Genomic DNA, 27905 nt, shown 5'->3' with positions numbered 1-27905 from the left:
CTATAAAAGGGGTTTGAGACCCCAGGTTAAGGTACGTTGTTTCTAAGATTGAAACCTACTATTTCTTAAATTCTTATAAGTCTTGTACTGACTTGATCACCGAAGTGCAATCAACAGGTAGGGTCTCTCTATTTCAATGGAGCTATGTTCCAGAACAGCAAGAGATAGGACAGATTCGTGAAGAGACGGACGGAGTTAGAACTTGTCATCAGAGTCAACCGGCAAACAAGTCAATCGGAAAAACAGATACAACTTTAGTTTTCAATTAAGAAAGAAATTGTGTGTACATTAATGGGATTAAACCCAAAAGTTATGGTTAGCGTAATTTCTAAAACAATATAAAATAAGTACATTTAGCTTACATATTATGTATAAGTTGATTTCTACTTTTTGCTTAAAATAGAGTTTGATAAAATATGTGTAGTCGATCTTTACACGAACACATATTGTAGATTCTAGAGCGTGGGTCGGCGTAGGTTGTTTTCTTTTGTTTTGTCAAAGCATAATCATCTTTTACATCATACTTGTCGATCATATTTTTAATCACTTCCTTCTTTTCCATAGATCAATAGTCGGTATAAAAAAATCACCAATAACTCTCTTCTTTCACTAAGTAGTCTCAAGCATTTTTCTACTCGTTACTTTTTGGTTTTTTTCACTATGTAATTTAATATTAAAATTCTGGAAATAAACGATTTTTTTTTATTTTCGAAAATGGGTAAATATGAAATATACTATTTAATTATAAGTAAATCGCCAATCAAATATATACGAGTTTGACAAATTAGAAGAACTCGTATATTTATACGAGTTCATTTTAAAATCGTATTTGACCACTGCGTTCTTAATTAAAATAAAGTTAGAATATGAAGAAATAAATAAAAAATGGAGAAATTGTATATCATATTTACGATTTTCAAATGAATTGTATACTGAGTGTACGTTTTTTAAAAAAATAATTGTTTTAATATATATAATTATAGAAAAATTGGTTTTCAGAAAATATTTTTTATTATATATAATTAAAAAATAAAATATAACTTATTAGTTTTTGTTCGTATCGGTTGATCTGGTCGTTGTTGACTCTGGGAACAGCTTATGACTCCGTCTGCCTCTGCTGGAATTTGCTCTTTTCCTGGGATGGTGGAACGCGGTTCCGTTTGATACAGAGGGGGCCATACCTATTGATTGCACTCCGACGATCAAGTCAGTAATGGGCTGAGAAACAATAAGTAAGCAAGTAGTTTCAGTCTTAGAAACGGTGTACCTTTACCAAGGATCTCGAGTCCCTTTTATAGACTACTTTTAGGTTACTTCGTTGTAACAACCCTTCTCTCACGAGAACCTTATCTCAAGTGAAAGTAGGTTTGATGGGAAGACATTCTGTTACGCTGTTACACAATTTTAGTGCAACAACCGCACAAAATCTTCCTCTTTGATGTGTAGAATCTTATCAGCATGGCTGCCAGGGTACCAACTCATGTACCAGCATCATGGAGCCCATCTGTCACTGTAGGCGTTTTGGCCTTTACGTAACATGCATGCAACTTTCCCCTGAAAACCCTAGTGCTCTTAGGCCTTGGCGTCTTCAGGGGATATTTGCTTATGCTAGACCCAAATATACTATACACACCACATGCACTTTTTTGCTGACTAAGCCTTTCATACATACGGGCTTCAACACACACACCTTTAGGGGCCCACTTACGTGGCCCACTATCTCGACCAGACCACCCAGCCGACCTCATCCACATAGGTGTCGAGGTCTGATGTCGATGCCGATGTCCGATGTTTGGTCGAGTACACAAGTACCCCAGGCTCGAGCTGGAACTTGTTCTAGCGAAGAGGCTAACAGCTCGCCCGTGGCGACCTACATGTCTAATGGGTGACATGACGTGCACAGTGCTTTGAGGTGACGTTTCACCATACTCTCTCACTAGCGTACACGTGGCCAGATCAATGGTTGGGAAGCATTGCCAATTGTGCTTCCCCTTATATGTTAACCTTTCAATTTTCACGCTCCCTTCACTGTTTCATTCCCTCTTCGCACATCTCTTTGAATATTTCTGCCTCGAACGCCCTGCTCTTTTCTCTCACAACACCTCGTCTCCTTTCGATAATCATTTCAAGGTACGTTTTTTTACCCTGTAACTGCCTTTGGACTATCGTTTTGATGCTCTCTAATTTGCTCATAACTGCGTTGGGACTGTTTATATTTCTCGCACCTATGATTGTCGTTCTCTGTTCTACTTGCTTGCTTCGTTTTTCCAAAACACATGCATTTCTTCTTCTAAGCATTGCCTTTGTTTTTCTTCTTTGTTTTAGATTTCCTCCTGTAAGATGGATCACCCAACCCTAAACTACAAAACCCTATATCCCAGGGCTTCTAGTGACCTGTTAGGGGATTCCTCAGATTTTACCACCCATGAGAGCATAGTGACCTATAGGAAGAGCGAGCACCCTAAAAAACACTGCCTTTTTGGCACAGAGCATAACAAGTTCGTCAAAGTTGTGCCTTGCAGGGTGAGTGAACCGGTCTGTTGTGATGAGTCGTCAGACCCAGAGGGCCCGTTCTGTTTTACTCCACCATCTTCAAGAAACTCCTACTACGCCTTCCCTTTCCCAGGTTTGAGAAGACCCTCACTGAGATCAACGTCACCCCTGCCCAACTACACCCAAATAGTTGGGCGTTTGTTCGACATTCTCCATTTTGTGTCACCACTTTGGCCATTTGCCATCAATGGATGTCTTCCTTTATTTTTTAGAAGCCAAGAGCCCAGGTCGGAAACTATGGGTGGGCTTCAATGGTGTTGCTGGGAGAGTCTTGCTAACCCTCTACCAGCAATCGTACAAAGGCTTCAAAGGTAAGTTCTTCAAGATTCGTTGCAGCGCTAATGATCCCAATCTTTTGGATGAGTTTCCCCTGTATTGGACATAGAAACCCAGACTTAAAAAAACCCATATGCCTCGAAGACTTACCCCCACGAGAGCGAGAGGTGTGTGATTTCCTTTCCAGCCTTCAGGTAGTGTTTAGCACCGAGCTGTTAAAGCACGAGTACAACCCTTCATGCCTTAAGGCGTACATTGGTATTCCCCTTCCCTTTATGATGGCATTCTCATTGAACTCTTCTTGGATGTTGTGAAAAATGGTGCGGAAGCTATGGATTGAGATGTGCAAGATCCTCCTAGGAGTTATGGTGATCTTGAAGGTGCATGATGTGTATGGAAAAAAGGAGGTTCGACCAGCCCTATGGTAGGTGATGAAGATGAAGATTAGGTCCTAGAAACTAGGCAAAAGCAGTGTATGGCACAATGTGGGCAGCATAACATTACTCTCATTAATCTTCCAAATACAAGTGATGGGCTTCTCCTTTTATAGGCTAAGGAGGCTGTAAATGCTAAGCTAAGTGAAGATGAAATGCAAGCAAAATGAAATGGAAATGTGGAGGCACATGGCACATGGAGCACATGGGTGCACATGGGTGCACATGGCTTCACAAAACCGTCCTTGATTAGTGAAGGCTTCTAGAAACCTTTAGCTAATCAAGGTTAACTCCTCCTTAATTCTAATGTGCAGAAAAATAAACATTTGTCCACATGGCTATGCTATTTACACCCCAATTAAAGCTAAACTACACTTGATGGGCCTTCACGGAATATGTGCTAGTATGCCACTCTCCCATTCATAGCTTTGATCCAAGTCTTCTTGTCCTAGACGCTCCTAGCTTGTCCTAGACGCTCCTAGCTTGGTCTTCTTGTCTTAGACGCTCCTAGCTTGTCCTAGATGCTCCTAGCCTGGTCTTCTTGTCCTAGACGCTCCTAGCTTGTCTTAGACGCTCCTAGCTTGGTCTTAGACGCTCCTAGCTGGATCTTAGACGCTCTTGACTTGGCTCTTGCCTTTCATGGAAGGTTGTGCTTGGCCCTCTTCCATCATCCCCTCCCTTTTGAAAAGGATTTGTCCTCAAATCCAATGCTTTTGCTTCCTAGGGGGATGGTTGTGGCTGGATGGTGTCCATCATCTCCTCCTTCTTGAGAAGATCTATCCTCAGATCTTCAGACTTGATCTCGGATAGCAGCCTCTTGCTTTGAGAACTAGGATTGCCCTCCCGGGTCAAACGTGTACCTACGGAAATCATCAAATAAAGCAGAGGTGTCAGTTTGAAAATTAATTTCACTAAGTTGCCATTTTTGTTTTTCTTGTGTTTGGCAACTTTCTACAATATTTCTTTTTTGATTGTTGTATGTGTTCTCTAATCATCTTATGCATTTTAAAATTTTCAATTGTGGTTACTTTCTCCTTAGGCACAAATCCTATAGGAGATGGTAACAACTCAAAAGAAGAAAGATGATTTAGCCCACCTACAACCTCAAAAGTATAAATATAAGTAGTTTTGTGAACTACTTTATGGTGTGTATGCTCATCTCTAGAGTTGTGTTTGTCTTTTATGATTACTCTAGGCATAGTAGAAAGAGCTAGATTTTCAAATGTATTTTGATCATGCCTTTGAGGATGATAAGAATTTAAAGTGTACAACTTAGTTGCAAGTTTTTCAAAGAGAATCCTCAAATCATGGTTTGCGAAATTTGGAACTCTATCCAACACTATGCTTGAGGATAAACCATGAAGATGTAGCACTTCTCTAGAGAAGAGTTTATCCATGAAAATCGAATCAAAACCTTTTGTTGTCCTAGGAAGCTCTAATATGAAGTTTGTGTCTTCCCAAGGATCATTTACAAAAGGTGAAGGAGTATAGAGTTCTTGAGACATTGCCTTAGGTGTAGTTTGAAAACAAGAATTGTACCTAAAGTAATGTCTTTGAACCTCTTTTCTCATGGGGGACAAAAGTTTTCCTTTTAAAAGCTCTAGAGTTTTATCAACTCTAATTTGGCCCATGAGTTCTCCTTCATGAAGATCTTTTCTCTTCTGTGTAAAGATAGTCTCGTTGTTACAACCATTGTTTATGAAAATTTGTACACTTTGCAATGGTTGTCTCAATAAGACATGACAAGTGTACCGCCCTGGTGGTCGGGTGTGATGACGTGGCATCCTGCTATAGTGTAGGCGTGTTGACAAGGCGCCAGGTTGGCAGATGGGAAGGAAGTCGGGAGGCACGTGTAGTCGCCAGTTGTTAAGTTGGCGTGTTCCGATTTCCAGCTTACCAGAATAGGCGATCGCCAGGTTGAAGACGAAGTCGCCAGATGTAGACTCAGGCGACCAAGCAGTCGGAGATCGCCAGAACAAGCACATCGCCGAAGATGAAGGAGAAGCAGATTATGAAGGCGGCCGGCGAGACCACAGGGAAGGTGTATGAAAGTCCCCAACTCGCCAGTTCCAGTAGAGATCGCACTCCTAAGTTAGCTATGCACTGGGCAGTACCATGCATAAGTAACTTAGCCAAAATGAGAGTAGAAGCAGCGCCAAGTCAGGGAGCCTCCAGATGATGGCACGTGTACAGTTGGATACGAGCCACGTGTCCAAGTCTGTAACTGCCAGGAGAGAGAAAACCACCAGGTATATAAGAGTTCTTAACAGACTTTCTGAGGTACGCACGTTCGGTTCATACACTTTACGCTTGCGAGTGAGAGAGGATTTGCACGGTTCTCGTTCTTAGTATTTGGTGATACCGTCACTGACTTGAGCGTCGGAGTGCGATCGGCCGCAGCGGCGCCGTATCGTTTCTTTGCAGGTTCTTGAGATAGATCCCGAAGAGGAACGGAGGTGAGAAGTGGTGCACACGTCGATCCTTTGACGAGGCATTCTCCAGCGTTCCGGTCAACAGGCAGGATCATCAGGCGCCCACCGTGGGGCCGTGTAAAGCTTGCTCCCATCCACAGCGTGAGTTCGTGGAAGTTTTCGAGGTTTTCGGCGTGGTTGTGTGCTGGTGCAACCGTCGTTCGTAGTTTCTTTGAGTTTCATTCGGTGAATCTACGTTTTGAACCGTTCGCTTGGCTTTTCGATCGGTGGAGTGAGGTCTTTTGTTGCTTGCGCGCAATCTGTTTGGTGGAAGTTCGAGTTCTTTCGTTTGTTTGGCTGTCCGCGGGGAAACGGTGGTTTTTTTGGTGAAGTTGTGCTTTTCTTCGAAGGTTTGCGGTGTTCTTGAAGTTCTTGCGCAGTTTCTTGAGCTTTCTCCGATTGATCGCTGAAGTCGATCGTGGTTGAAGTGTTGTTTGCTGTATTCTTGTGGTTCGCTGAAGTTAATGAGAAAAATGCGAAGCAATCGCTCCAGTCCCGTGGCGCCTGTCGCTGCTGAAGGCGACGCCGCCATGACCATGGCGCAGATGGCAGAGATGATGCGCTCATTGCAGGCAACTGTGGAAGCCTCGCGCATAGAGCAGGCGAGGATACATGAGGACCTGGTCGCCTCTCGCGCCAGGAACGAGGAGCTCAGCAAGGTAACTGAGGAGCTGCGTCGAGCTCTTCAGGAGCAGCAGGGACGTTCTTCTGTTGAAGAGGCGGCGCCGTCGACGCCACCTCGTGTGTTCCCAATGCCTTTTGTTCAGGCGATTACCGACACGCCAATTCCCACGAGCGTGGTTCCGGTTAAAGCTGTTTTTACCGGCGTGGAGGATCCAGAGGCTCATCTGACCACGTTCCACACGCAGATGATGCTGTCGGGAGGGTCAGACGCCGTCTACTGCAAGATGTTCGTGAGCACGCTCCAGGGAACGGCGATGGAGTGGTTTGTGAGCCTGCCTAATGGCCACATAACCAATTTTCAACAATTCTCGAAAATCTTTGTCGAGCAGTACATTGTGAATAAGGCACCGCCGAGGGTGTCCTATGATCTGTTTGATATAAGGCAGTACCATGGGGAGTCCCTCAGAGACTACCTCAATCGCTTCGGAGCGCAGATGGTTAGATCGCCGGCCAAGGATGAAGAAATGCTGGTCTATGCCTTCAAGAAGGGCGTGCAGCCAGGGCCATTCTACGAGGCCTTGATCAGGGCTCATCCAGCGACGTTTGCTGAAGTCAGGCGACTTGCGGTGGCCCACATCGCCGACGAGAGTGAAGTCGCCGAGAAGAGAGGCAGCGTGGCCCCCGCCAGGCCACGCGCCCAGACCAGGACCCAGCCGCAGAGGGTGCTGGAAACGGCGGCGGCGGCCAGAAAAGACCAAAGGACTCGCTATCCTTACGATAGGAGAAATAAGGGAAGAAGCCAAGCGCGCCAACAACCAGCACGCCAACAACCAGCACGCCGGGAATACAATCGCCCGCCTAAGCACAAATTTGTCATGGGACTAGCGGACCTGATCGCTATCCCTAACATATATGCTAGGTTGAAGGCGCCTGAGAAGGTGGGCGACAAGGTGCTGGGGTCAAAGCCGGACGCCTGGTGCGAGTTCCACCAGTGTTTTGGCCACCACCTGGACTCGTGTTTGTCTTTAGGATACCAGCTCGACGATCTGGTTAAGAGCGGGTTCCTAAATGACTATCTGCTGGACAGGAGGACGGGGGCAGCATCGAGTTCCCAGCCAGCAGGTGGAGAAGCCCAGCAACACGAGATGCCTATCCATGGGGAGATCCACACCATTGCAGGGGGTTTTTCAGGTGGTGGATGCACCGCATCGCAGAGGAAAAAGTATGCGCGATCGGTGATGACAGTGGACATGTTTGAAGATCACTCGCCGGAAGTGGACATCACGTTCACAAAGCAGGATCTTCGGGACGTTGTGCCTCATGACAACGATCCCATAGTTATTTCGTTGATAACAGCAGGGAGGAAGGTCCACAGAGTTCTGGTGGACCAAGGAAGCTCGGCAGACGTGATGTTCTGGCCGACTTTCACGCAGCTGGAATTGCCCCTTGACCAGCTAAGGCCCTATGGAGGGTGCTTATATGGATTCGCTGGTGACCAGGTGGAGGTCAGGGGGTACATTGAGCTGAGAACCACGTTTACAGATGAGGCCGAGTCGAGGACGGAGAAAATCAAGTACCTCATCGTAAACGCCCCTTCAGCATATAACATCCTGTTGGGTAGGCCCACTCTTAACAGGATAGGCGCCATTCCATCGACTCGGCACATGAAGGTGAAGCTGCCGTCCATGGAAGGGGTGGTGATCACGATCAAGTCGGATCAGAAAGAAGCGAAAAGGTGCTATGAGAATAGCCTGAAAAACAAAAGATCAGTGAGCTATGTAACAACCACCCCACCTCCCGGTGTGAAGCCCAGACCGCCGGTATCAGAGGAGGCCGCCGGAAGGGATGTAGAGATGATAGACGCTGAGCTAGGGGAGAGAAATGCTGGCCTGGAGGAGGAAGAGGCGCGGAATCGCCCCGAGGAAGCGAGAGAACTGGGAATCGCCAAGGCGGTGATCGCCAGAGAATCCAGGCCCAAACCCGTTGAACAGTGGCTCGAAAAGGAGATCGGAGGGAAAATCTTCAAGCTCAGAAGATCTCTGGAGGTCGATCTCCAGGACCAGATCGCCAAGGTGATTGAGCGGCATCTGGACGCGTTTGCTTGGTCCGCTTCGGACATGCCCGGGATCGATCCCGACTTCTTGTGCCATCATCTGGCGATGGACAACATGGTGAGACCGGTGCGACAAAGGAGAAGAAAATTCAATGAAGAGAGGAGGCAGGCGATTAGGGACGAAACACAGAAACTCCTCGCTGCAGGCCACATCAGGGAAGTCCAGTACCCTGAATGGTTGGCAAATGTTGTACTGGTGAAGAAGAGTAACGGGAAATGGCGCATGTGCGTCGATTTCACCGATCTGAACAAAGCTTGCCCAAAGGATTCGTATCCTTTGCCGAGCATTGATGCCCTGGTTGATAGTGCTGCAGGGTGCAAGCTGCTGAGTTTCTTGGATGCCTTCTCGGGCTATAATCAGATCAAGATGCATCCCATGGATGAAGAAAAAACAGCCTTCATGACGGAGAGGTCGTGCTACTGTTATAAGGTGATGCCGTTTGGGCTGAAGAACGCGGGGGCCACGTACCAGAGGTTGATGGATCGAGTACTTGCACCAATGCTGGGACGGAACGTGCAAGCCTACGTCGATGACATGGTCGTGACCTCGCAGGAGAAAAGCAAGCACGTTGCAGACTTGGAAGAATTGTTCACGACGATCGCCAAGTTCAAGTTAAAGCTCAACCCGGAGAAATGCATTTTCGGCGTGGAGGCTGGAAAGTTCTTGGGTTTTCTCTTGACTGAAAGAGGAATAGAAGCTAACCCGGACAAGTGTGCCGCCATCTTGGCGATGAGAAGCCCGGCTACAGTGAAAGAGGTTCAACAGCTGACAGGTCGGATGGCAGCCCTATCTCGCTTCGTGTCAGCTAGCGGAGAAAAGGGGCATCCCTATTTCCAATGTCTGCGGCGCAATAACAAGTTCGTTTGGACGAAAGAGTGCGAGGAGGCTTTCGTCAAACTAAAAGAGTATCTGGCGAGCCCGCCGGTTCTGTGCAAACCACTGGCGGGTATCCCTCTCAGGTTGTATTTCGCTGTGACTGAGAGGGCAGTGAGTGCGGTGCTCGCCCAGGATCAAGATCAGGCTCAGAAGCCTATTTATTTTGTGAGCAAAGTGTTGCAGGGCCCAGAAACGAGATATCAGGCCCTGGAGAAGGCTGCGCTAGCTGTGGTGTTTTCGGCGAGGAGGTTGCGCCACTACTTCCACAGTTTCACAATACTGGTGATGACTGACCTGCCCATCCAGAAGGTCTTGAAGAAACCCGACGTTGCGGGAAGGATGGTGAAGTGGGCGGTAGAGTTGTCAGAGTTTGATATTAAATATGAGCCTCGAGGCCCGATCAAGGGGCAAATCTTTGCAGATTTTGTGGTCGAGCTCTCATCAGAGGCGACGCGGGTTGAAGGAGACGATTTCCGTTGGGTACTCTCGGTGGATGGATCGTCGAACCAGCAGGGTAGCGGTGCTGGAGTCATATTGGAAGGGCCCAACGGCGTGCTGATTGAGCAATCTTTGAGGTTTTCCTTCAAAGCCAGCAACAATCAAGCAGAGTATGAGGCGCTGATCGCCGGGATTTTGCTAGCCAAGGAGATGGGGGCTAGGGTGCTGATGGCTAAGAGTGACTCGCTGCTAGTCACAGGGCAAGTAACAGGCGAGTTCCAGGCTAAAGATCCACAAATGGCGGCTTACTTGGCGTATGTGCAGGAATTGAAGAGTTCCTTTGCCTCTTTTGAAGTAGTACATGTGCCCCGGGAGCAGAATGCCCGAGCTGACTTGCTAGCTAAGCTCGCCAGCTCAGGCAAGGGGGGTAGGCAGAGGACGGTGATTCAAGAAACTCTGAAGACGCCAAGAGCATTTGTAGCAGATCACCTGGTCCTCCAGATAAGCAAGTCGACGGAGAGAGCAGCGAGAAGCCATAAGTCTTTGACGCAAGAAACCCTGAGATCGCCGAGAGTTAGAGCATGTCGAGGAGAAAAGGTGGACGTGATGCAAGTCTGCACCGCCCATGAGCCAGACACTTGGATAACGCAATACAAACGGTGCCTGGCAGATGGCCTCCTCCCGTTGGATCCGACGGAAGCTAGGAAGGTAAAGAAAAATTCCAGCAAGTATACGTTGATTGATGGCGATCTGTACAGGTTTGGGTTCACTCACCCGCTCCTAGAATGTATACACGGCGAGAATTGCACAAGAATTATGGCAGAGCTCCACGAAGGTATATGTGGAAGCCACGTCGGGGGTCGAGCTCTGGCCGCGAGGACTCTCCGTGCAGGCTACTATTGGCCATCTATGAGAGAAGATTGCAAGAAGTATGCCCAGTGTTGCAAACAATGCCAGCAGCACGCCGATTGGCACAAGGCACCTCCCGAGGAGTTGAAGTCGATCTATAGCCCTTGGCCGTTTCATACGTGGGGAATCGACATCCTGGGACCTTTCCCGCTGGCGATCAGGCAAATGAAGTACTTGGTGGTGGCGATTGAGTACTTCACCAAGTGGATTGAAGCAGAACCAGTGGCCCAGATCACCGCACACAAGATCGAAGGGTTTGTGTGGAAGAACATCGTGTGCCGGTTTGGAGTGCCTAAGCGCCTAGTGTCAGATAATGGGACGCAGTTTGCAAGCCACCTGTTGAAGAAGCTTTGCGAAAGGGGTAGGAATTCAACAAGTGTTTGCATCCGTCGAGCACCCTCAAACAAATGGCCAGGTGGAATCAGCTAATCGGGTGTTGTTGAGAGGTTTGAAGAGAAGGCTTGAGAAAGCCAAGGGAGGTTGGGCTGAGAAGGTGCCCCGCATAGTCTGGGCGTACCACACCACCGAGCAGTCAGGAACCCATGAGACCCCGTTTAGCTTGGTCTATGGGTGCGACGCCATGATTCCGGTGGAGATCCAGGAGAGCTCGCCGAGATTCCAGAACTTTGTAGAGGAAGACTCGAATGAAGAGAGAAGGCTGAACCTGGATCTGCTGGATGAAGTCAGGGAAGAGGCGAGGCTGAAGGCTGAGGCGGTGAAGAGGAGGATCGAGCGAAGATACAACTCAAAGGTGATGCCAAGGCAGTTTAGAGAAGGCGATCTGGTGATGAGGAAGGCCCACCAGTATGAGATGGAGAATAAACTATCACCCAAGTGGACTGGACCGTTCAGAATAACCGAGGCGCTCGGGAATGGAGCCTATCGCTTAGAAACGCTGGAAGGAGGGGCGATTCCTCGCACCTGGAATGCCACACACCTGAAGTTGTACTATAGTTAAGAGCTTTGTAAGTAAAGACAAACACAATGTTATATTACAATGTCTCTGTTAAACAGTTTGAAGGGGGCACTCTTTTTTCCCTAAGGAGGGTTTTTAATGAGGCCACCCAATAAAAGAAGAGTTTTCGAAGTATAAGGTGTTTTCATATTGCATGTGTGCCATTTTCAAAAGTTTTGAAGAAAGACCTTGTCATTTGTACATGACTTAAGGCAAGAAAAGATGTATCGCGTGCTTTCTAAAAGGTTTTAAGTCCTCATCGTTTTTCGGCGATTGGAGGCACGAGTTAAGTTTTAAGTCCTCATCGTTTTTCGGCGATTGGAGGCACCAGTTAAGTTTTAAAGTCCTCATCGTCTTTCGGCGATCGGAGGCACCAGATGAAAGACCTCAACGCCCTCGCGCGTCCTGAGGCAAGTAAAAGACCTCCTCGCCGTCGAGCGAGTGCAGGCGAGAAAGAGAAAAAGTCCTCTGTGTTTCTGGGAGCGAGAAGATGTAACTCCTGGGGCAGTGTAGAGGCAAGTTAAAGACCTCCTCGCCGTCGAGCGAGCGCAGGCGAGAAAGAGAAAGGTCCTCAGTGCATCCAGGGGGGAGGAGATGTACACCCTGGGCAAGTTGAGGCACCAGATAAAGTCCTTATCGCCGTTGTGCGAGCTAAGGCCAGTTAAAGACCTCCTCGCCGTCGAGCGAGTGCAGGCGAGAGAAAGAAAAGGTCCTCAGTGCATCCAGGGGGGAGGAGATGTACACCCTGGGCAAGTTGAGGCACCAGATAAAGTCCTTCTCGCCGTTGTGCGAGCTAAGGCCAGTTAAAGACCTCCTCGCCGTCGAGCGAGTGCAGGCGAGAGAAAGAAAAGGTCCTCAGTGCATCCAGGGGGGAGGAGATGTACACCCTGGGCAAGTTGAGGCACCAGATAAAGTCCTTCTCGCCGTTGAGCGAGTTCAGGCGAGTTAAAAGACCTTCTCGCTTATGTGCGAGCATAGGCAAGATAAAATCCTTCTCGTCTCGGACGAGTTCAGGTATGGCGAAGAGGGTGGAAGAAGCCTGAAAGGTGGCTAAGGTAGGTTCGAAGAGAACGCCTAGTCAGCCGGTCTTTTGCTCTGAAGTTCAGGGGGGCAAAGGAAGATCCTAAAAGACGCTTCTACCCCAGATAAAGAAACGATTGCCAAAGCATGAGGCTAGGAAAAGATGATGTTACCAAGAGGTCTTGGCGATCGGGAAAAGTTCAAACACGGCGAGAAGGTTGAAAGACTTGTTTGACAAAGCAGGTCGAGTGGGACGTTGTTTGAGCCAGTGATTGAGTTACAGTTCGTTGCTTAAAGGGTATTCTTATGATAAGGTTAGTGCCTCAAGAGTACAAGTTGTTTAAAGCAATTATTGCTTAAAGTTTGAACTGGCTCGAAGCAGTTACGTCAAAGGTCGTATTCGCAAAAGTGTTAAGTTAAATTCGACAAAGTTAAACATACAAAGAAGGCTAAAGCGCTTAAAAGGAGCCAGGGGAGAGAATATCCAAGTTTTGTGATTGAAATAAGTATCTGTTCAAAACACATATGCACGAGTTTTTATTACAAGGTATATACAAGCGAATTTATAAAGTAGCAGATGAGGTGGAGTTGGTCGGCGGGAACGACCTTTCCATCTACTACTTCGTTGTTTAACGACACCATGCTGAGGTCGAGATCGGGGAATAGGCATGCGAATTGTTCCCGAGCGGCTTCGAATCCAGCAACCAGAATCTGAGCAGAGCTTAGCTTAAGTTCTTCAATTTGCCCTTGAAGTTCTTCAACCTGTTTCTTGAGCTCCTTGTTCTGCTGCTCCAGCTCTTCGACCTGTTTTCGGAGTTGTTCGTTGGTCTCTTGAGCATGGAGAAGGTCGTCAGCAACCTTCTTGGATTCCGTTTGAGCTTGGGTCAACTCAGAAGCCATCTTCCCTTTTTCCTTGTTTGCCTCGGTGAGATCAGCCATGACGTCGTCCCTTGCTTTTTCTACTTGCCCAAGTAGCTTCTCGCGGTCGATCAACCTCTGCTCCAGTCTTTGCAGCTTGGCGGCGTCAGCTTGAATGTGAGCCTCCAGGTCGCTCGCCTTGGTGCGAAGAGGTACGATTTTGCTTTCCAACTCGACTTTCTCTTGGGCAAGATCATGAATTTTGCGGCGAAGGTCAGCAGCTTCCTTGCGCGCCAGCCTGAGCTCGGTATTCAGGGCATCCTCCACTCGGGAGTGTTCTATTTCTGCGAGCGTCAGGCTGAATGACATCTTCTCCACCTCAACCTTCATAGTGCTTTTTTCGGTCTTGAGGTTGAAGAGTTCATCTTGAAGCCTCCTGGTGGAGCTCTCCACAGCCCTCGTTATGATTGCGGGGATATCCTCCGCTATGGTTTTCAACTTAGCAGTCAGAGGTTCCCACATCCTTGTGACCTCAAGGGGAAGGTTTGCTGCTTGGAGAGGCGCCAGGGGGGCTTGTTGAGGGTTCTCGCCGCCACCTTCCTTAGCAGGATTTTCAGTGTTTGCTTCCTGGCGTGGCGACAGGATCGGGGATTCGGTGATTATAATCGGAGAGGTATGAGCAACCTCATCCCCGATCAGAACGTTTCCTGCAGCTGAAGTGTTTGAAGGGGGGCCCCCTCCTGCTGACACATGTGGCGTAGAGGCGCTTGGGGGGTCCTCCAAGAAATTTGGCTCTTGGGCCTCAGCTGCAGGTGGCGCAGTGGCCAGCGGAACTGCTTGGACTGGTGATGAAGGGGCTTGTGGTGTTGGCAATGAGGGAGGAGGGGCAGGCGTTGATGGTGGTGTTGAGGTTGGAAGAGGGGGTGGAGCAGGTGGGGAAGATGGTGCCACCCTCTTCCTTTTCGTGACAAGGCCATCCTCTGTGACCTCGTCGTCCTCTTCTTCCTCCTCTTGGACGATTTGGGGGGCTTTTCGCTTAGGCCTCTTAAGGACCAGTTTCCTGCGCTGGGTGGGTTCCTTGGGCGGTGATCGCCCATGAACGATGGCCTTCTCGACCGCCGAGTTGGGCACCGTTTGGGAACCGGTCGCCAACCCGTGGTTTCGGGCGAGCGCCTTTAAGTCGGCGAGCATGTTTTTACCCAACATGGTGTCTGCATGAAACGAAAGTGCATGAGTTAGCTCAGAGAAGAAAAGGATAAGTGTATGAGGTAATGAAACAACAAAACAGGTATATGCAGAAAAGGTAAAACCAAAGTCTTGTGCGTATCGCACAAGACGCCCAGAAGCAGTATCAGAAGCAATATCAAGACAAGAGTGTAGCGTCCTAACCTATTTGGAATTCTAACTGGTCCTCAAAGAATTCGAAGGAGATCAGGGTGGGGGTCAGGAATGTTATGTTGGCATCTGCCACCCTCTTCCAGAATAGACAGAGGTCTCGGTCCAATGCTCCCATGCTATCAGGACTTCTGGGCCTCCTGAAGCAGCTCTTGGACTCCTTTTTCCCCTTGTCCACCCAGTACAAGGGGAAGCCATCGAGAAGGGAAGTGTCTTTATCGTTTGCGCGTACTTGGATGAACTTCCCCTTCCAGTCTTTGTACGATTGCTGGAAGATGGTAAAAATGGATCTCCCAGCAATGGCATTCAGGCTGACCCACAGGCGGTCTCCTGGGTGCTTGGCCTCAACAAGGAACAAAAACACGTCCACTGACGCGGGCAACCCCAGGTGGTCGCACGTTATCTCAAAGGCTCGAACAAACGCCCAGCTGTTGAGGTGAAGCTGGGCGGCAGCGATGTTGAGCTCGGTCAAGAGTTCCCTCTCGAATCGGGTAAGAGGGAACCTGAGCTTGACCTTCTTGAAGAAAGTTGTGTAGACAAAGCAGAAGGGCCCGTCGGCGCTTACTTTGTCATCGGCACACACTAGCAGAGCGGCGGGGCAAGGCAGCACCATCATCCTCTCGTCGTGCTCCTTGTGAAACGATTGATAGGCCTCGTCCCCCTTAGTCAACCGCAGAACTGCTCCCGCAATGTTCACCGACGAGGTCTCCTTCAGAAGGGTTGGGTTAGCCCAGGGGTATAGAGTTTTGAAGTCTGGCAGAGGGACGGGGGCTCCTCCAGCGTTAGATGGAGTCGCCTGAGCCAGGGCAGTTTGGGAAGATGCAGGCCTCTCAGACTGCAAAGAGGAAGCACCACGAACTTGTGTTGGGTCGTGTGCTTGGGAAGAAAGGTTTCGCGCTGAAGGAGGGGGGTTCGGGGTGATCTTTGTGCGAGTCATGATAGCAACTGCAAAGGAAGAAGAAAGAAAAAACGATCAGGGGATTACAGAGGCTGACTCGATCACAGAAGGAAGGTGAAAAAACGAACGAATGTATGTTCGTCGCGACGATCGACAAAGCCCTAAGTTACGCAGAAGGAGAAATGGAAAAACAACCCACAGCGTATGCACCAGGCAGTTACAGGATGATGCAAATCGGTGAAAATGCAAGGAAACCCAGCAGATGAAGGAAAGTAGTTACCTTTCGATGATCAGGAAGACGGTGAAGGGAGATGGTGATTTAGAGCGTTGAAGAACGTCGAGAGCTTTCGCAGAAGAAAGTGAGAGCGTTTGCAAGCGCGAAGAAAGTGATGGAACAGTAGGAGCGTAACGGGTTTAAGGGTTTTCGAAATAAGTTTTGGAAGCGCTAACGGCAGATGAAGAGAGCCGTTGATGAAGCCACGTGTCGAACGATGGGTGAAGGGTTTGGTGGAGCGTCAGAGCAGCAGAAAGTACAATCGCTTGGAATTCTGCGTCAGTGCCACGTAGATCGGTGTTAACGAAGGCTCTTTCAGTCTTTTCGCTAGACAAGTCTTCGCTTAAGACTGGGGGGCTTGTGTACCGCCCTGGTGGTCGGGTGTGATGACGTGGCATCCTGCTACAGTGTAGGCGTGTTGACAAGGCGCCAGGTTGGCAGATGGGAAGGAAGTCGGGAGGCACGTGTAGTCGCCAGTTGTTAAGTTGGCGTGTTCCGATTTCCAGCTTACCAGAATAGGCGATCGCCAGGTTGAAGACGAAGTCGCCAGATGTAGACTCAAGCGACCAAGCAGTCGGAGATCACCAGAACAAGCACATCGCCGAAGATGAAGGAGAAGCAGATTATGAAGGCGGCCGGCGAGACCACAGGGAAGGTGTATGAAAGTCCCCAACTCGCCAGTTCCAGTAGAGATCGCACTCCTAAGTTAGCTATGCATTGGGCAGTACCATGCATAAGTAACTTAGCCAAAATGAGAGTAGAAGCAGCGCCAAGTCAGGGAGCCTCCAGATGATGGCACGTGTACAGTTGGATACGAGCCACGTGTCCAAGTCTGTAACTGCCAGGAGAGAGAAAACCACCAGGTATATAAGAGTTCTTAACAGACTTTCTGAGGTACGCACGTTCAGTTCATACACTTTACGCTTGCGAGTGAGAGAGGATTTGCACGGTTCTCGTTCTTAGTATTTGGTGATACCGTCACTGACTTGAGCGTCGGAGTGCGATCGGCCGCAGCGGCGCCGTATCGTTTCTTTGCAGGTTCTTGAGATAGATCCCGAAGAGGAACGGAGGTGAGAAGTGGTGCGCACGTCGATCCTTTGACGAGGCATTCTCCAGCGTTCCGGTCAACAGGCAGGATCAACAAGTTTCTTTAGGCACTACTTCACATAAAAAATTGTTTTGGTAGATGCTTATAGATAACTTGACATTCACTTGGTGATATCCTAGCACATATGAGAAATAATCTTTATCTATGCAAGCTTCTTTTAGAAACTCTTCTTTTTTGCTTATGCTTGCAAGTGTTCCTTTACAAGAGGTAAGGCTAGGTTGTTCAACAATAAGCATGTTTTCAAGGGTATTTTCAATGTGCTTGCCTTGTTGAATGACCTTGTGGGAAGGAACACTCTTCTCCCACGCCTTTAGTTTCACAAGGTTTTCTTTCTTTTCTATTTTTACATTTTCATCACTCTCACTAGCTTCTTTTTCTTGGCTACTATTCTCATCTTTGTCCCTTAAGATCATAGATCTTTCATTGGAACATTGAGATGCTAATTGATCATTGCCAAGGTATTCTAAGGATGGAATTTTTCTAGCTTGAGTGTGAGAGATATGCTTGGTTAGGTTTTGGGAAAGTTCTAGAGATGGTTCTTGTATATGTTCTTCCCCTCTATGGAACTCATCCTTGTCATAAGATTCATAGTATGAACTTTGTTTTTGACTTGATTGTTTTCTCAAAATTTGTTTTTCAACTTTAATGCTAAGTTGAATCAAGTCATTTAAATCTCTATAAGGTAAAAGTTCAACTTTGTTTCTTATCTCAAGTTTGAGACCACTTAGAAACCTAGCTATGGTGGTATGGTTGTCCTTATTAATCCTTGCCCTCTCAATATATGATATCATCTTTTGCCAATATTCTTCTACACTCATATCTTTTTGATGAAGTCTTTGGAGCTTGTCCATCAACTTCCTATTGTAATGTGAGGGAATATGGCGACATCTCAAGGCTCCCCTAAGGTCATTCCAAGATGTAATGGGAGGATCCTTGTGGAGATGTCCCTCTCCTTTTAGGGCATTCCACCAATACATAGCATCACACTGAAAACTTAAGGTAGCTAAGGGTACTTTCTTTTCTTCACTCACATGGTTGTAAGCAAACAAATGCTCTACCCTCATCTCCCAATATAGATATGTTTCTACATCCCATAGAAATGAGGTAGCTCTACCTTAACTTCCTTTAGGTTTTCTTGTCTCTCTTTTCTAGCACTCCTAGGGGATGGTTGATGATATTCATTTGTCCTAAGACTTTCTTCCCCAAGATAATCATGATGATGTTTAGAGCTAGATGCATGAGAATGTATTTTTTTTGAAAATTGAGACTTCTCATCCTTTGCTTTAGTCAATTTATTAGTTTTGGCCTCATTCTCCAATTGTTTAGATGAAATCAATTGTACAGCTTGTGAAACTTCTTTCAAAAGAGTTTTCAAAGATTTTACTTCACTTCCAATAGACTTTGCAGAATGAGAAGAAGAAGACATGACTAGAGCTTTGTGTGTAGAAGTATTTTACTTTGAGAAAATTTAGGGAAGTCAAAGAAGGTAGTCTTCCAGGTAAGGGAGGTGAGTCACAATGGACTACTTAAATACCAAGCCTTGCCTTAGCCAAAGACTATCCCTAAATGTCTTCACACAAAGCTTTCTCTTAGTAAACCACTTAAAACACAATTAGGTTGGAGAAATCAGATTTTAATGCAAGAAAACAATGCAAACTAGCTAATTAACCAAGCAAGAATTAACAAAGCTTTAAGCAAGACAAAACAATTAAAAACGTAACTAGCTAAAGCAAAGAGGTGCAATTAAAACAATTAACAATTGCTAAACTAAATAGTTCTACACTAGTCGGCCCTAGGTGAGGCTTCTTGGACACTTGGAGCCCTTGAAGACACACTCACCGTCTAATCACGTAATTAAAGAAGTAATTAACAAAAGTTAAGTTGAAAAGAAAATTAAGAAAACTCCCTTTGTTGATCTTTTTTTGCTATTGGCACTTCCTTGGTTGTCTTTTCTTTGTTGGGCCCTCCAAGTGTTTGTGGTGTTTTTGGTAAGTAATTGTTTCTGCCCTTGCCTTTGTTCCTCCTAGAATTAGGGACTTAATTCTCCAATCCAGCACCTATCAAGCAAAATAGACCTCACTCAAGTCAAATTTCCACTCAAATAAGCACCAATTGAGAATGAATTCAGCACCAAATTTAGAGGCCAAAGAATTAAAGCAAGAAACAATTTAATTAGAAAAACAGTACCACACAAATGGAGTTAAATTGTGACAACTAGAAAGAGTTCCAAGAAATATTAGACAAGCAAATAAAGGTACTCAAATAAAGGTAGGCACACAAAATGGATCCTAAGAATAGCACTAGAATTGATTTCAAAAACAAAAAACAGCACCACTGAAAAATTGTTGTGGGCCAGAGAACGTGATTTTCCCCGATTTATGCTGAGCTGTCCTTTTAAGATTTGCTTCTAAAACTTTATATGCAAATAATTCAAGATCTTAACTAAATTCTGGCGTTGGTTTCACTCCAAACGCATGAATCATTTTTTTTTAATAAATGTTTCAAAATCAGTGTTCAGTTACGCCAACTGTAGCGCCCATATGTGCACACTGTTTTTATAATATTTATCATTTTTTTTCTATTGACTCTTTTGAGCTTATTCTTTTTTTGTCTTTTCTGTAACACCTGAACTTGCATAATCCAGAGAATCAGAAATTTTCTATGTGGGAAAATAATTTTCTTAAACAAAACAGCCAGCACAGAGTTATGTAAAACAGGGGATTCAGTAAAAACTGGAAAAAACAGCAAGATACCAAAAGACAAACACAATGGAATTGATGAAAAGGAATTTGTGTAGATCTAAACACAAATATGAACTCAAACTAAAAATAAAAGGCACCAAAGGATCAAAAACACAGCAGATTCAAAACATATATGTAGACCAAAATCAAGAAACAAATAAGCCAAACAAAGTACTACTATGATTTGATGACATTTTGGAAAAACATCACTAGACAAAACACATATAGATTCAGAAATTAAAAGACTCAAAGAGCATAAAATGAACCAAATAAAATTGCAATAAGGAGTCAAATACCTAAAATAAAAACAGCAACTCAAAGTGTATGGAATCCTACCAAAAATTGCACAAGGATTGCTCAAGATCAATTGAACAAGATGCACCGATTGGAATTTCCAAACAGCACACCAAATCAAAGCAAAAAATTAAAAACAGCAAGACAAGTATGAAAACAAGATGAACAACATGAAATAAAGAAGGACTCAAAATGAAAATGACCAAGAACTACTCATCTTTGAAGAACCTATGCTCATGATACCAAATGATGGCATTCTCATGGAACTCTTCTTGGATGTTGTGAAAAATGGTGCGGAAGCTATGGATTGAGATGTGCAAGATCCTCCTAGGAGCTATGGTGATCTTGAAGGTGCATGATGTGTATGGAAAAAGGGAGGTTCGGCCAGCCCTATGGTAGGTGATGAAGATGAAGATTAGGTCCTAGAAACTGGGCAAAAGCAATGTATGGCACAATGTGGGCAGCATAACATTACTCTTATTAATCTTCCAAATACAAGTGATGGGCTTCTCCTTTTATAGGCTAAGGAAGTCGTAAATGCTAAGCTAAGTGAAGATGAAATGCAAGCAAGATGAAATGGAAATGTGGAGGCACATGGCACATGGAGCACATGGGTGCACATGGGTGCACATGGCTTCACAAAACCGTCCTTGATTAGTGAAGGCTTATAGAAACCTTTAGCTAATCAAGGTTAACTCCTCCTTAATTCTAATGTGCAGAAAAATAAACATTTGTCCACATGGCTATGCTATTTACACCCCAATTAAAGCTAAACTACACTTGATGGGCCTTCATGGAATATGTGCTAGTATGCCACTCTCCCATTCATAGCTTTGATCCAAGTCTTCTTGTCCTAGACGCTCCTAGCTTGTCCTAGACGCTCCTAGCTTGGTCTTCTTGTCCTAGACGCTCCTAGCTTGGTCTTCTTGTCCTAGACACTCCTAGCTTGGTCTTAGACGCTCCTAGCTGGATCTTAGACGCTCTTGACTTGGCTCTTCCCTTTCATGGAAGGTTGTGCTTGGCCCTCTTGCATCACTTTACTCCTGTTAGCAGTATCCTGCATATGTGTGTTTGCTGAATTCTTAGTTGCTTTTCTTTCTCATGCAGGCATGGTGCTATACGCTCAGAAAAGGAAAAACCTAGCCGCTTTGGCCATATAGAAGAAAACTGCTCCAACCCCTTCTACCAAGAACAAAAAGATGAAAGCGGTGGTTAGGGTCGCCCCTTTTGAGGACGAAAAAACCTGCTCAGGTCTTATCTTTAAGAGGAAGTGAAAAGCTGACGCTATTATCCCTGTGCCTTCAGACTCGGATGACCGAGCTCCCTCTTACCGGGAACGCCCCCCCAACGCCTTTTCTCCCCGCGACATTATGGTGCAGGTGAGCAAAGATGAAAGCGCTTCGGAGGGAGACCAGTGGGACTCCTCTTCTGACCTATCTTCCTTCCTACAAAAGATGTTTCACTTTGCCCGAGTTAAAGAGAGGCTATAGAATTTGGAGAAGGATCCCCTGATGGAGCATATGTCGAGGCAACTAGGGGAATCCCTAGTTGCGAACAGTCTTCTCCTTTCCAAGATGCGGAAGGCAAAGCAACTGGCCAACCAAGAAGTCCTCCAAACCGCTAAGCTCAAACGCCAAGTCACTAGACTTACCCTGGCGGTGGAGGAGCTTCAAAGGACTCACCACGTACAAACCATTTAATCTTTGACTCTTCATTAGCATGCATATTCATTTTAGTCAAAGTTGTTTCAAAATCTTTAAAGTATTCATCTACCATCCTATGTCCTTGAGGAAGCCTTTGGAACTTCAACAAGTGTTCCTTCCTAGAAGGAGGAACAAACCTCGCGCGCATACACTCTTTCAAAGTATTCCAAGAAACCACGGGAGGTTTCTTGCGATATATAATGTCCATTACAATTTTATGCCACCATTCTTTGGCATAATCACTAAATTCTAAGGTGGCTAGCTTATATTTGTGCTCATCTAGGATCTCATGGAGGTCAAAAATATGTTCACATTTAGCCTCCCAACCTAGATACACATTAGGATCACTATCCCCATTGAAACTAGGAATTTTGACCGAAGGGAGCTTGGCCTTTGCATCACGGTAGTAGCCATCTTCACGTTTATCTTCATGAGCATAAGGTGGTCTATATCCATGAAAGTTGGGTTGAGGTCTCCTTCTTCTATGTTCTTCTTCACGCCCATGATCATTGGAAGAGCCTCTTGATGAAGGTCTATGAGAATGCCGTGAACCATGGTGAGAATGAGAAGGTCTAGCTTGCTGCACTTCAATAGCTTCAGCTTGTTGTGTAATAGCTTCATCTTTTTGTGTAATGGTTCGCTTGGCCTCTTTTAATTCACCAAGGACAGAAGCTTTGCTAGGAGAATGCTTGTTGTAATACTCATCACTGGAATAAGCAGCCATTTGGAAAAGAAAACAGCAAACAAAGTTAAGAAAACAAAGTTAGCTAAAATAATTTGGAACCAATTGCCGAAGTGAAGTGGCCCTGAAAAATCACTCTCAAAGAAAGAATACTCTCTGCACCAAGCTTATCTTGAGGCCTTAGTAATCCTCAAATGAAATATGCCAAAGCAAGAGCACACAATCTTCAAAGCACTTCACCACAAAACCAAGGAATAAAGAAAGACAAGCAAGAAAAGGTATAAGCAATAAAAGGTTATAACAAAAGGAATACTAGATGTATGACAAACTCAAAGATTAATGAATAAAAGACAAGCAAGAAAATAAGGTACTCAATGAAAAAAGAAGGCACACAAAAGATACCTAAAGAAAAGCACTAGAGTAGATGAAGAAAACAAAAATAGAGCTACTGGAAAATAATTTTTTATGCAAATTGTGCTTGATGCTCACTGATTTAACTGGAACGATATAAAGCGAACTGGATTATGAAATTTTAACCACAGAAAGTTCAAGATCTTATCTCAACAATGGCACTGGAATTACTCAAAAACAGTAAGCCAATTAATTGAGATAAATTTTTCAAAATCACTGCCAGATTACCGTATTTTTTTCGGCAGAATTGCACACTTTTTGTTTTTTATTTATCATTTTTTTTGTACTTTGAATTTTGAAGTACTTCTTTTTTCTACTGTTTTATAACACTTTGAAGAACACAAATCCAGAATTTCAGAAATTTCCAGTGAGTAAATCAATTGCAATAAATCGAAACAGTAAGCACGTTTTCAGAAAAACAGAGGAATCCTAACAGGAATGAAAAACAGAATTAAGAACTAGCAAAGACATAATGGAAATGATGTATAGGAACTTGTATATCTCTAAAATACAAGTATGAACACAATACTAAAACAGAAAATGCACAAAGGATCAAGAATCAAACTCAGAAAACTGTATTACACCAAAGCAAGAAACAAAAAATTCAATAAAAGTACTACAAGAAGTGATGACATTCTTCGAAAAAAACATGACTATGACAAAACTTGTATGGATTCAAAAAGGAAAATACACAAACATATGATAGGCACAATTAAGAAAACAGCAATAAAACTTAAAATAAGCCTAAAAACAGAAAGATAAACAGCAAGAATTAAAGAGCTCTTGAATTAAAGTGCAACACAACTCAAAATTAAACAAGAACACACCTAAACTCTAGATACCACATGATATGAATCCACTAGCAAAGAAGAGATGACTCTTTGACATTCTATGGACTCAACTTGAGTTGGAGATAGCTTAGGCACTTATAATAGAATTGGATCAAGGTTCTATGTTTCAAGAACTCACCAAGACTTGCACCAAACACCAAACTCATATGGAGGAGCCATCTATTGCCAGTTGAACCGAACAAATTGTGTAAAAATGCAATTGCACCGATTAAAATGCTCAAGAACAGAAATGCACCGAACAATTGAACTAGAATTGAAGAAGAAACAATTATAAACAACCAATGAACTAAGAACTAAAGCAAAATTGGAAAATAGGCTGAAATGCCGAACCAAAAAGGAAGCTAAACATGTTTTAGGAATTGCATATGAATATGGAGATGAAAGAAAGAACTTATGGAGATGGATGCTTTGGTTTGATGATCACGCCACTTAGAGGATGAAGACTCCAAGATGAGTGAGCTAGTGCCGCCACTTGAGATAACCAAATGCACTCAAGATAAGACAAGGTGAAGGAGAAGCAAGCTCTCACAAATTCTCTCTCAAATTGAGTAGAGTTTCTCTATTACTAATTTCCAATCTGAATTTTACAAAGGCAAGCACCTTTATTTATAGCCTAAGAGGTGTTGAAATGAGAAGCTAATTAAATTCAAAATTCCCCCCAAATGACATAAAAGTGGGGCCAATCCTAGAGCATGAGGAAGGTGTGACTTCCTCTCTTAGTTTGGCACCTCCCTATTACGCCTACACCTCTCTACTAAGCTCACACCTCCTAAGCTTCCTATTATTTTCCTAAACTAAAGACCTAAAGATGCTTTTACAAAAGAGGTGTCTAATGTTTCCCTCTAAGCACCTTTCTAAACAATATTCTCTATTATTTACAATTTAAAAGAAACTAAAGAGAGATATTTAATTTGAAGCCCATTCTTGAAAGCTTGTAGACTTCTTTGGCGTTAGGCTTGATCCTCTCTTTATGTCTTCTTTTAATTTTGAGAAGACTAGAAGGAAGAACTTCAAATGTGATGGTGAATGCCCTCTTCCTTCATTAATAAAAGCCTCCTTTATTTTATTCTCATCATCACTAGACTTACCCTGGCGATGGAGGAGCTTCAAAGGACTCACCAAGAGACCAACGTCCTCTTGTTTGGGAAATCCCAAGAGGCCTTGGGATTATACGCCAGGAACAACGACCTCTGCACTGCGATGGAGAGGATGAAATGGGAGTTGGCCAGCAGAGACGAGGAGATGGCTAAGCAGAAAGAGGAGTTGGTCCAAAAGACTAGAAGGACGAGCTTACCAGCGATGTCGCCGACTCCTATGCGGCGGGCTTCGAGGATGCCATGGCTTAGGTTGCCTGCGTGCATCCTGAGGTGGACCTTTCCCAAACAGGATTGAACAAAACTGTTGTAGATGGGCAGTTGGTGGATGTTCAATAGCGGTGGTGAACTTCTTCACTATTGCCTTTATTTTGGTACACTTCTTTTTTTGTACTTGGAATTTTGATACACTTCTTTTTTTTCACTCTTTTGTAACACTTCAAACTACATAAATCCAGAGTTTCAGAATTTTCCTCCAACAATTGTAATTTGCATAAATGAAAACAGTCAGCACAGTATCACCAAAAATAAAGGAAGCCTAATTTGGAATTAAAAACAGAATTGAGAACTTCAAAAAACACAATGGAATTGATGTATATGGAACTTGTATGGAACTAGCATACAAGCATGAACTCAAATATAAAAAAATAAAAGGCACCAAAGGATCAAAAACATAAATATAAAATTGCATTCAATGAAAAAGCAAGCAACCAAAATTAACAAGAAAAGTACTACATATAATTGATGACATTATAGGAGAAAACATGACTTTGACAAAACTTATATGGATTCCAAAATAAAAAATGACTCAAACACAATTAATTTGTACCAAATAAAACAGCAAGAAAGACTCAAAGACAGTGAAAACAAAACATCACACACCAAAAAGGAACCTAAAAAAATTCTGCACAAAATAAGGTGCTGGAAAATTAATTTGCTTGAATTAAAAGTGTCAAATCAACTCAAAACAAGAACAAACCCATGGCTCATGATACCACATGATATGAGTTGATTAGAAGATGAAACATCATATGACACTTTCAAGAATTGGATCAAGATTCTGCAAGCAGTTCAAGAACACAAATCAAGAAACCCATTAGAAACCCATTTCAAGAACACAAATCAAGAAACCCATGGGAAACCCATTTCAAGAACATGAACTGAATAGAACATCAACAAGTAATTCCAACCAATTAAAGCAAGAACCAATGACAAACTATTGATTAGAAACATTCAATAGCAACATTTGACCGATTGAAAATCAAGAAAAAGAAACAAAACATGTTTTAGAGTTTTTGATAAAGAATGCGTATGGAAGAAGAAGATGAAAAGTTGAAGAAACTTATGTGGTTGAAGACAATGGGAGTGATCACGCCACTTGGATGTTGGAAGGCTCCAAGATGAGTGAGAGTGCCGCCACTTGAGGATTCCCAACCCACAAGATAAGACAAAGAGAAGGAGAGCAAGTCTCACAAAGAAACCACTCAAATTCAAGAGAGTAACTTCACTTTCAATTTCAATATTCAACTTTCAACTTGTGTTTACAAAAGCAAGGCTCCTCCTTATATAGGAATAGAGAACCGATTATGCAAGGTAAGATACATGAAGAGTCATTTGTAAATGAAGAGGCAAGGTATATGAAAAGACAATGTAAATGTAGCCCCTATCTAAGTCACTTCCTTATTCTAGAAAAGTGACTTTTCCTACTATTTCCCTTCTAATGTTCTATTTAGAATCTATTCTAAAGATATTAAAAAAAAAATATTAATTGGGCTTGGGTCGTATTTTGAGAAGACTAATAAGAAGAACTTCAAATGCTTTAGGCCTTGTCCATTTCTTCTATTAATGAAGTCTTTATTTGCTTGTTGATATGACCCTTCAAGTATAGCATCTTTGGTCATCTTCATGTATTTTTGGCTTACATCAGTAACTTAACGAACAACTAACTATTTTGTACACGTATATATGTATGAATGTTTTCCTTTTCCAAGCGTCCCACTCTGTGTATGAATGTTTTTCTTTCTGACTTCGGCTAACTTGTATGTTTTGAAACAATTTTGACAACTAGTAGCACACCAACCATCGCCCCTACTTTAAGTAGCACGGTCCTCCATAAGCCTTACTTTTCTCAAAAGGGACATTTAGCTTCTCCTCTTGGGATCTCACCAAGGGAAGACTTCACTCCCACCCTTGAAATCTTACCAAGGGGAGAGGTTCACTAGGAACCATGGTTCATTATGAACCCTGCTTGTTCCCGACCTTGACGTATTTACCCAAGGGGGAGGTTCACTAGGAACCCTGTTTGTTCTCAACCTTGGCGTATTTACCCAAGGGAGAGGTTCACTAGGAGCCTTGTTTGTTCCCGACCTTGGCGTATTTACACAAGGGGGAGGTTCACTAAGAACCCTGTTTGTTCCCGACCTTGGCGTATTTACCCAAGGGGGAGGTTTAATAGGAACCCTGTTTCACAATGTATCGCAAGCGTATTTTTCAAATAACTTTTTATTGGGTGACCTCATTAAAAAACCCTGATAAGGGAAAAAGAGTGTCCCCTTAAATATTTCAAACTACGTACAATAGTATGATTAACTGATATAAAATTTGAGATTGGCTCAATTCTATGTTCGGGGAATAATCCCGCCTTCCAAGGTCTCAAGTTTGTACGCTCCGTTCTCGAGCACCCCTATTACGCGGAATGGGCCAGTCCACTTGGGAGACAACTTGTTCTCCAACTGGTAAAGGTGAGCCTTTCGCATTACCAAGTTGGTGACCTGGAATTGTCGAGGCTTCAACTTGGACTTGTGCTTGTACTCCACCCTTCTCTTCAAGGCTTCGACCTTGATGCGCGCTTCCTCCCTGACCTCGTCGAGCAGGTCTAAGTTTACCCTCATCTCCTCGTTAGACTCCTCGGCCACGAGGTGAACTT

This window comes from Phaseolus vulgaris, chromosome 7 (genome assembly GCF_051622355.1).
Source record: "Phaseolus vulgaris cultivar YP4 chromosome 7, ASM5162235v1, whole genome shotgun sequence".
Taxonomy (NCBI): Eukaryota; Viridiplantae; Streptophyta; class Magnoliopsida; order Fabales; family Fabaceae; genus Phaseolus; species Phaseolus vulgaris.
The sequence above is the reverse complement of the archived record's forward strand: the minus strand, read 5'-3'. Positions refer to the sequence as shown.